The 10,805-nt window shown below is 35.6% G+C and overlaps 1 protein-coding gene across 1 annotated transcript in view; it reads left to right on the top strand.

Annotated features, from left to right (window-relative positions):
* The window catches only part of TMEM67 (transmembrane protein 67), a 4,866,727-nt gene that overhangs the window by 1,025,314 nt on the left and 3,830,608 nt on the right, over positions 1–10,805 (top strand). The window lies entirely within an intron of this gene.

Genomic DNA, 10,805 nt, shown 5'->3' on the forward strand with positions numbered 1-10,805 from the left:
TTTCACAAATTCTTTACAAAGTGTTTTAGAATTGCCTTATCACCCTAGAACCATTCTGTTAATTCTGTAATTTTCTTATCTGCCTTCCTACAGTAACTGGTTCCTATACTTTTATAAAAACCACCAAGCAAGTGTAGGAACACACCAGACTACAAAGCCAGTGAAAAAGATGCCACCAATCTTGTATTAAATAGTTTATTCACACTGAGTAACACTCTGGCGCCTCAGCACAGCCACACACTTGTATTCACTTAAATATAATTAAACAATCATCTAATTAGTCAATCATCAGTTAAAATAATCATATATACATTTTAAAGAAACACTCTCCAGTTATATTCACTATTTAGACCTGCTGAAGATAGTGTATTACATTTTAAAATATATAAAGTTTCTTTGTACAATAATTTCTTTTTTATTAACACTTCATCTGTTTCTGAAATATGTTCCAAAATACAAGTTTTTAACAGTGAAAAGTCACTACTATGACAAATGAAAAAATGTAAAACTATAGGGCTCATAGCATTACTATTTTTTATGTCTTTAATATGTTCTTGGAACCGTAGCTTGAAATATTCTTTTAGTCTCCCCTATACAAAGCAAATTGCAGGGGCAAGACAAAGTATAATACCACTGATTTAGTTATACATGAAAAAGCAGACGTGGAACAGAATTTTACACCATTTATTTTTTCAAAACATTTGGTAATGTTGGGACAAACAATCACCTTCCATAAGGGAAGGTGCCACATTCCACAACCTGTAGGTTTAATTTTTCACCAGGTGAAACAAATCCATTGTGTACCACCATATCTTTAATATTTCTACTTCTCTTAAAAGTGATATTTACAGTTCTACAAATATTTTTTTCCCCTTCCATATTAATTAAATACTGCCAATATTATCTTATGACATCAATAATTTTCTCACTTAAAATGATATATACCGTAACAAAATAAACTTTTCTACACTTCTGCACAGTATTAAAATCTCTATTATTTATCTTATTTACTAAAGGCATATTATGAAGTAAGCTGGTATCTATTATTTTATGAAGGGCATCTAAAATAACATTTTCATCATACCCCCTTTGCTTGAAGTTAATACATGTTTTATTATTTCCTTTTCTAGACCTATTTCATCATTACATAGCCTGCTAGCTCTCAGTAATTCATTATAAGGTAGTGCTTTCAAAGTATGTGGTGGATGGCAACTACTACTACTATCCAAAATAAAATCTCCAATTCCCTTTCTGTGTATGTTAGTTACTATATTATACTTAATAGTCAGTGACATCTAGATAGTTAACTGTTTTTCCTATCTGTAAGCCATCAAATTTTATCTGAAAACGATTTGCATCTAAATAATTTATAAACCGGAGTGCTGTTTCAGCACCCCCTTAAATAAAAAAAATCAAATCATCTTCGGAGGGTGGCCTAATGGTTAAAGTGTTTGCCTTACAAACACAAGGTGCAGGGTTTGAGTCTCTCAAGGGATAATTGGCTAAGCTTAAAATGACTCGCAATGGCAGTTAGCTTAGTACTAACCTATGACAAAATATCACTTTATATCTACAATATAAAATAACTATTAAAAATTTCAATCTATACAAAAACTCAACTTCAAAAAGGCCCATAAACTGGTTAGCATACATGGGTGCAAAAGATGCACCCATGGCAGTACCTTGTACTTGATGGTAAGTTAGCTTATTTAACTCAAAAAAAAAATTATTCATCAAACAGAAATATAATTCCATCACATAATTGCTAACAGGGTTATCGCCTAGAAAAAAAATCTAACAGCTTCCATACCTAACTCATGGGTAATACTTGTATAGATACATTTTTACATCTATAGCTATCCAGTAATATTCTTTATCGCATTTAACATTCTTTATTTTATCCAGAAAGTGGAAAGTGTCTTTAATATAAGAATTTAACTTAACTACATAGTTCAAAAGATAGGAATGTAAAAAAATTCCCATATTATGGAGAAAATAATTCTGTGCTTCTACTGTGGGTCTACTGGGGGGGGGGGGCTCACATTTTTGTGTCCTTGCCAGACAATAGAACATAGCCATTGAGCTTCCTTCTACATTAAATTTATTTAGGCCATCTTTTCTTGTAAAATAGCCCAGTCTTAGGCCTATAGCTACTAGTTCTTTAAAATTCATTATAGCTTGATAAAAAAAAAAATCAGTATTTACTGCCCTATCTACTTGGCCATCGGATAAATGGTCCATACACATTTTCAGGTATTGTTTCCAGCGCATAACAGTTTTTCTATCTTTATCTGAGGGCTTTATAATTGTCTGATCTTTGACATAAATTTAATAAGGACAATTAATTCATTCTTGCTCATATTATACAAAATGTCTTTCTTCAAAGAAAAAAAATCTTTCAGAACTTTCTCTAATGCAAAATTAAGCGTCTTAAAAAAAATTGCAAGCTCGCCTGGTTGTTAAATGCAGGTATAAAAGTATTAGTATAAGTAACAATTTCAGTATTCAAAGTGCAATATACATTAACATTTTCAGCTGTTTCAAATGAAGAATCACAAGAGAAGAAATCCAGCAACTCATCTTCACTTCCAGATACACTGTCTTCATTAACTGACATACTTTCACCATTACATTCAAAGTAATTAACCAAGTGCAGTTTTCTTATTAACTTAAGCACTTCTGCTTTAATAAAATGTGCTCTAGGTAGAGCTGTTGGTATAAACTTTAAACCATACTTCAAAACAAATATTTCAGTTTCACTTAAATCAACCCCAGATAAATTCACAATGCAGTTATTCAAATCACATCTTTTTATACTGCTAACTGCTGTGCAAGCATGTTTAAAATCAATATTTAGTCCTTTTATTTTGCTGTTTGAACTGTTAAAAGTCTCTGTTACCTTCATAGCATTGTTTCAAGCCATTTTGTTGATTGTAGCCATTCTGCTGTCTTCCCTGGCCCCAAAACTTACTTATGTAATTAGGTTGTTGTGGAGCAGGCAAAGTTGGATAGTCTGTATTTTCAGTATCAGAGCCTCCAGAAGTATTAGTTCCATCTGTAGAGGCAAAGGAGACATTTTGGTGTTATATCTCCCAGAAACATTTTTAAAGCCTCTGGTACCATTCTGTTTGGCTACCTCCTTAAAAGCCAAACCAGAGTCAGTCTCTGTCTCTTTGTAACTTATTGATTTTGTCTTGTATAATTTCACTAGAGTTTTCATCTAAATTGATATTTAAAGAACATAACCATTGTTCAAACTTAGAACCACCCAACTGCCCAAATAATTCATCACAAGCAGCTGCAATTTCAGCCTTCACTTTAAGCTGTTTAGGGTGTCTCGTTCTATCAGTATAAGCAGCTATTCCCTTACACACCTATGGGAGGCAGCAATCCTTTTCTCAAACTCTTAATTCAGTTACATCAGAGGTATCAAAAGCAGAAGAAGGTTTCTTTACAAAGCATAATCTCCTAGGGGTAATGTCTATATCCAAATATCTCCGCAAGCCTAGAATATTATAATGTAAGGCATTTTCTCTAAACAGCAGCCGATCAAGTGGCTCTACGTTAGTACAGTCAGCTGTTGACAAAGGTACTGTATTAGCCATACCCACAAATATTAAAACAAAAGATAAGTGCTTTCATCCCGACCACTTCAGAACTTCATCAGATCTGATGAAGTTCTGAAGTGGTCAGGACGAAAGCGCCTACCTTTTGTTTTAATATTTGTCTTAAACTCCAGTATTGGTTTTATTGAAGGGACTCACTTGGTGCATTATTTGACTGTGGAGTGGCTCTTCCTACTTTGACAGCTGGGCATTTGTGTTCTGCACTCCTGAAAATTTGCCCAGCTGCTACACTCTGGATGCAGCCATGGGGTGGTGTTCACTCGCAAGCTTGGGGAGGCCATCACATCAGACACTTGGTTATTGAGTTATTTCCAGAGGTTGCTCATTTCCAATCCATACTCTTCCAAGTTGAAAACCGAAATAGCTCCCAGATGTTCCACTCCACCAGCAGAGGGAAGCAACACTGGAAAATCCATGAGGTCCTACCAGGCCAGATAGAATGTGGGTCTACTGAATGTTCTTTTTAATGCCAAAGACAGGGAATTTCAGGCTTGTAATGGACCTAAGCAGTTTAAATTTATCCATCAAGCAGACCAATTCTGGAGATTCCAAGATGGCTGCACACTGATCAGCAACTTCATTTCAGCTCTCCAAATATGAAAACAAAAAGGACCAGTGAGATTGTCAGCCTGAGTAAAATTCAGTTGCTGGCAAGTAAATACACTGCCTGGATGCAAGCAAAGAGGAAAATTGGAGAGCCTGAAAGAAAATCTGACAGAAAATTTGAAGAGATAATGTCAGGGAAGAATCTTGTAGGTAGGAAAAAGCAGTTCAGGCTTCAGCTTTGGTACAAGAGATGGCTTGTAGTAATTTAGAGAAAAAAGTAAATTGGATGTACTCAGTGTATTAAAATAATTGGAACATTGAATGAATATACCAACTCAAGTAACAAACGGCTAAAAAGTAGAAGAGGCTTTAATTAGCAATTAAGAAGAACTAATAAAACTACAAACATCAGTGGATGAAATGAACAAAAGGCTGGCTGAGTGTGAGATTTCTCAAGAAGAGCTGTTTAACAAAAGTAGTACATGGGAAGACAGTAAAGCATATACCCCACATTATGTCTTTATTGTTTAGGACACTAAAAGGGGGGAAAAGAAGCAATTGCAAGTAAAACAGTATGAATTCCTAAAACATTTCATGTTATAAGCACCATATGATAATGTAAAGCAGCTGTTTACATTGTACAGTCAGTGGTATTTTAAATGTGGTGGAGGTGTCTTTTCACTGAGTGTGTTAAAGGTATTAAAATGAAGAAATATATTTATTAATTGTACGAAATATAGGCTTTACATTATAACAGAAATAGAAATGTTGGACATAAGCAAGTTTACGTTACTGTAATGCTGTGATCTTGATCGGGTGGGGTGTAAAAGTGTACTGATTATATTATAGGCAGAATTAAGATAATTTACCTTGTTTTTACAAGCTTGGATGTCTAGATTAATGTCCTTGGTTTAAGGTATAAATAGGCTTTTTGTAAGCAAATGGGCTTGAAAAATAAAACAAAATTATTAAAGCCATGAAAAACTCTAAATTACCTGCATCTGCAAGGATATTCTCTTTTTTGTTTTCCTTTAGCAAATGTTCTCAGTGGTAGACAGGAAGTCTGCACTTGAAGACAGGGGAATTCTGTGTATTCTGTTCTGAATGGAATTTACAAAGATTCTTTCATGCATCTGCAGAATTGTTGGCTTTTTTTCCCCCTCATTGCTGACTACTTTTACGTGGAGAAAGAGCTGACTGCAGGTGCAAGCTATTAATCTTTAGAGTTCGGCGTGTTCATTGCTGAGAAAATGCAAAATTTAAATGTGCAATGGTAAGCAGTTGAATGAAAGATAAATTTTGAAGTTATGGGAAGTGAATAACAGTATCCTCCCCAGCAGCTTTAATACCTTAATGCATTTAATAGAACTGCACGCAATTTAGTATTACTTAAAGGTAGTCAGTGCATTTTTTTCTTAGGGCTAAAAGTTAATGTTTTCTGAAACCACGCATGCTGTTTTTTGCACCTGGGAGGGAAATAGTGATAAGAAAAGAACAGATAACAGTAAGTGAAAAACAGGCTGTAACATGCTCTTCAGCATAGATTAGGTTATGCCTGAGGGTACAGCTGTGAAGTTGGAGCAATTTCTTCTGTCTGGAGGGTTAAACTTCATTTGTTGAAAATGTGCATAGTTTTTTTTTTTTTTTTGCTTGTTCTAAATTAATTGGGGATGGGAGGGTTCTAAATATATGTGTGTGTATATATATATATATATATATATATATATATATATATATATATATAGGGAGAGAGAGATATGCACACATACATACATATATATTTTTTGTTTAAGGGCTTTCATTAAAGTAAAACGTTCCATAGATTCAAATGTGGATAAGAAGAAACAACTGCATGAAAGATCAGCCTGACATATATTAGAGTGTAAATGTAAGGCAAAATATAGAAATGCACATTCATGCATAATAGGTGGGAAGAGTAACTTTTTATCATAATGGCTACTCTATCCATATTATTTTGGAATGTAAATGGCCTTTCAGTTATATACAAAATGGAAAGGGTACAAATACCAATGCTGCAGGATATAAATTTGGAAAGAAATTAGCATGTGAATCTGACAAAAAAGGTTTCATGGATGGATATTCAGCAGAATATCAAGGACAAAAGAAAACTGTAGTAGTAATACTGATTGCTAGAGGTGCATCAATAGTGATAGAATAGGGAGAAAAAGACAGTAATGCTAAATTTGTGGTAGTATGGGGCTGTTAGCAAGAGATGAGGATTATGCTGGCATGTATTTGTATTTCATCAAAAATGCTATTTTAAAAATAGTAAAATTGTGGGAGAAATTTATTGCAGCAGGGAGAATTGCTTACAGATGCAGAATGGAATTTTATTTGGAATAGTTAGGATGTATGGGGGGCTAGAAGGGAAAATATAGCAAAAACAGGATAAGTTTCTGTAGAAAAGTATTTTATATAGAAGATGTGAATTCAGTAGTAGGAACCTGGACAGACTTTACATATTATCCGCCAAGGTACAATAACTGGTCTGCACTGGTTAGAAATTTGTATTTTACAGGAAAATGTGCATTTTATTGAAAGTTTCAACACACCTCCAATAGATATTTCAGACAGAAATTTCTTCAGAAGAGGTAGCCAACAAATGGGATAAAATAAAAATGGTATTTAAAAGTAGGGATAAAATAAAGGAAAAAGATGGTTAAGAAGTAATAGGAATTATGTAGAGGTGCTGACAAAGGCTGAAGTATTGCAGATAAAGGGAAATATTACAGAACAAGAAGAGTAGCAAATGCAGAATGCAAAAGAGAAAATTAGGGTATATTTGGATAATATACACAAGTTGTGAATGATTCACATTAAGCATTTATTTTTGACAGCAACTCCAGAGCACAAAAATGTTTAGCATAATGACTTAGGCAATAGAAAGCAGAAAGGATTATTGCTAAACTTAGCCTACCTGTGACATGACAAATAACTAGAGGTGCAATAGAGGTGTTAGAGATGTTTAGGAACCTTAAGATAATGTGTATAAAGCAGAGGAATGTGGAAACCAAGAAAATGCAAAAATGGAAATATTTATGAAAGATGTAATTATACCAAGGTTAGAGGAACAACTGATAGTTAATATTGTAGGAGATGAGATGAAAAGGTGATGCTTAATTGGCAGGGAAGTCTTCAGGAACAGGTGGTATTCATGTAGAAGGCAGAAGGGAAGAATATGATAAAGATATGGAAATTTTTGTTTAATATTTTAAAAGGAGGAGAAGCACCAACATAGTAGAAGAAAGCTGTGTTGGCTGTATTACCCAAATAAAGTGTAGACCTATCAGACATGGTCTCATATGTACCCATTTCAATTTTAAACCATGGTTATAAAGTGTTTGTCTATACTAGCTAAAAGAATAACAAAGGTGATGCCAACATTGATAGAAATGGATTAGTGGGTTTTTATGGAGTAGAGGCAAACAGTTAACTTTAATAGAGCAATGATGATCCAGAGGGAAGCAAAATGCAATTAACTACAACTGGTGTTGGTGGTTCTTGATGCAGAGAAAGCAGTTGACAGAGTAAGATGAGATTTTATGAGTAGAGCAATGGAAGTGTTTGCATTCCCTGATACAATAAGTCTCTATGCCAAAAACCTGAAGAAATCCAAATATATATATATGGCAAAAGACACCACGGCAGAGGCACACAATGAAATCAGATGAACCAAATATTTATTAAAAGTAAGCACTTTCAGGCAAACACACCCTTCTTCAGGCAATACAAAGCAGTTAAAAAAAACATTTAAACATGATACTATCCAATCACACTTAGTAGTTTACCCTCCTTTTCCTCAGAACAGGTTTTAAAGGCACAGTTGCATTCAGACCAGGGCTCTTGTCTGCCCCTAATCTAATGATCCATTTAGTTTAATTACACTCAGTTTCATTGGTTAAATCACCACCCCTTATATTATTGTGCATCACTTGTAGCACCATAAACATGAAAAAATGATCAGAACATTCTTCAATGTGTTGTGCTAGGGCATTGCGTACATCATGATGTCAAACAAATGCCCAAAAATACTCTCCTTCAGCATACAATTGGTCTTACCAACATAATATGTTGTTTTGACATCAGGCAGTACAATGCTTCTTTCTGTATGTACCTTGCCAAGAAAATTATGGGCCTACAACACATGACCTACATGGACAGACTGGAGACCCTATCACTTTACTCAGTATCATATAGACCGCTTAGATGCGACTTGTGCCTGGCCTACAGAGCATTCTCAATCCCTGCCTTGATGAAGCTGCTGCACATCCGCAAATCCAATGGGACAAGATTCAGTTGCTCCAAGGATCTTAACCTAGCCTACAGTATTAGCAGGAAATGCTGGAGAGACAAATATGTCTCCCAGTGGTTGCCGCTCCTTTTGAACAAACTCCCAATTCATGTAAAATGGAGCTCCTCAATGACCCTATTTAAGTGTAACCTGGACAATTGGATGAGAAACCATAATTTTACACCAGGGGTTTCACCTATGTCCCTCATAGGGACAGCCAGTGCTGATCCTAGATTAGCATGCAAACATAGTCTATATATCTTAGCCCATAAGGGAACAAGAGTGTATTATGGCTAGGCTTTTATAACGTCCTATGACTCCCTACCAGGGATTGATTTCACAGAGTATAGTCAGAGTAAGAGAGATAAGTGGGTCATAAGTGCAAGACCTCTTCTGGTGGAGTTTTTAGTCAAATGTAGAACAGAAGCTGCTGTCAGATTATTTGTTATTGGGGCATATAAAATATTGCATGTTAACTATAGGAATCTATCAATGGAGGTTAGAAAAGAATTCGGAAGAGACACTGGAAAAATAATTTACAAGGGAACAATAGGAGGACAATATGTATAGTTCCCAAGAATGCAACAAAGTCCAAAACGTTTAGGGATTTTGCTTAGAAGTGTTTGCATAGGAATTTTTTATACCCCAAGCAGACATCAAAATGTTTTACTGAGGGAAATAGCAAATGACGGTGTGAAGAGGAAGAGAGAGATAACTGGTGCTTGTTTTTGAGGGGAGTGTAATGAGGTGGCACATTTTAAAATTCCTTGCCGAGCACTGCATCAGAAATACTGGGGATGCAAATGGCTGTAACTAAAAGCCCTGTGCAGTCACTTGCATAAGTGTATGAATTCGGCTGTACCAAAAAGAATCAAAACTAGAGCCCCAAGTAAAAACAGGCTGCAGTGGTGAACATCCATCATCAACAAACTTTACAGTAAACTCAAAACGTTGCTGTCCAAGAAATCAAAGGCAAGAGGCCCCAACAATGGAAAAGCAACATCCACAGCCTCAACAGGCAAATAAGACAACTTGTCAAGTCCTCTAAGGGCTCCTTTAAGAGAAACTTAGCAAGTATACCCAAGCATAACCATATTTAATTTTACAGCTATATACGTAGCCTAAAAGTTAGGACCCAAGCATTTGCAGAACTAGTGACCAACTATATCACACACACGGACTCCACAGAGATAGCAAACCTGCTAGCGGATATGTTTGTCAAAAATTTCACTCCCTTATCCCCTCTTAACTTGTTACAAACCTTCCCCCAACCCCCCCCCCCCCATGCTATAGCTCTAAAGAGCTGGTCCTCAAAGCCTTGTCCAAGGCAAAAAAACACAGCATATGTGGGACCAGACAACATCACAGGCTGTCTTCTAAACAGGCTAAAACATTAACTTGCATCTCCATTAAGTAGTCTTTTCAGTCATACCCTGATTACAGGCTTTGTTCCTGTGGAATGGAGAACAGCAAAAGTTCTTCCCCCTCCATAAAGGTGGCATAACAACAGACACGGCGAATTACAGACCCATAAGCCTGACCAGTCTCATCTGTAAGGCCAAGGAATGTGTCATTATGGACCTCATAAATAGAGACATAGGTGACCTCCAAACCCAGGATCCTACCCAGTTTGGCTTTATCAAGGGCAGATTCGGCCTGTTAAATTTGGTGGCCTACTTTGAAAATGTGACCAGGGCCGTTGATGAGGGCAAATCTGTGCATACAGCATACCTCAGTTTGGCAAAGGCTTTTGACACAATCTCACATTCAAGCATTACCGATATACTTAGCAAACTGAATGTAAACCCCTTCATTGTAAGATGGGTTGCCAACTGGCTCACAAACCAGACACTATCAAAGTGGGTGACTCCATGTCAACCAGCAGACCTGTTGCCATTGGAGTGCCACAGAGGTCAGTGTTGGCCCCCACTACTGTTTGGCGTATACTTCTCAGAAGTTCAGGTCAAAACTAAGGGGTTGTTGCTGACTTTGCAGATGGCTGCAAATGGTGCAGTCATTGAATCCCCAAAAGATGTCAGTATACTCCACGAAGGTCTCACACAGACTGACAACTGGTGTGTTAGTCAAAGTCTCAAACACGCACATATATATACATACATACATATTTATATTTATATGAACATATATATATATATATTTATGTGTATTTATATATATATTTGTGTGTATATTATATATATATATTTATATGTGTGTGTATATATATATATATATATATATATATATATATGTGTATATATATATATATATATATATATATATTTATATGTGTATATATATATTTATATGTGTATATTTTA

Source organism: Protopterus annectens, chromosome 3.part1, assembly GCF_019279795.1.
Source record: "Protopterus annectens isolate FY-2018-M chromosome 3.part1, PAN1.0, whole genome shotgun sequence".
Taxonomy (NCBI): Eukaryota; Metazoa; Chordata; order Ceratodontiformes; family Protopteridae; genus Protopterus; species Protopterus annectens.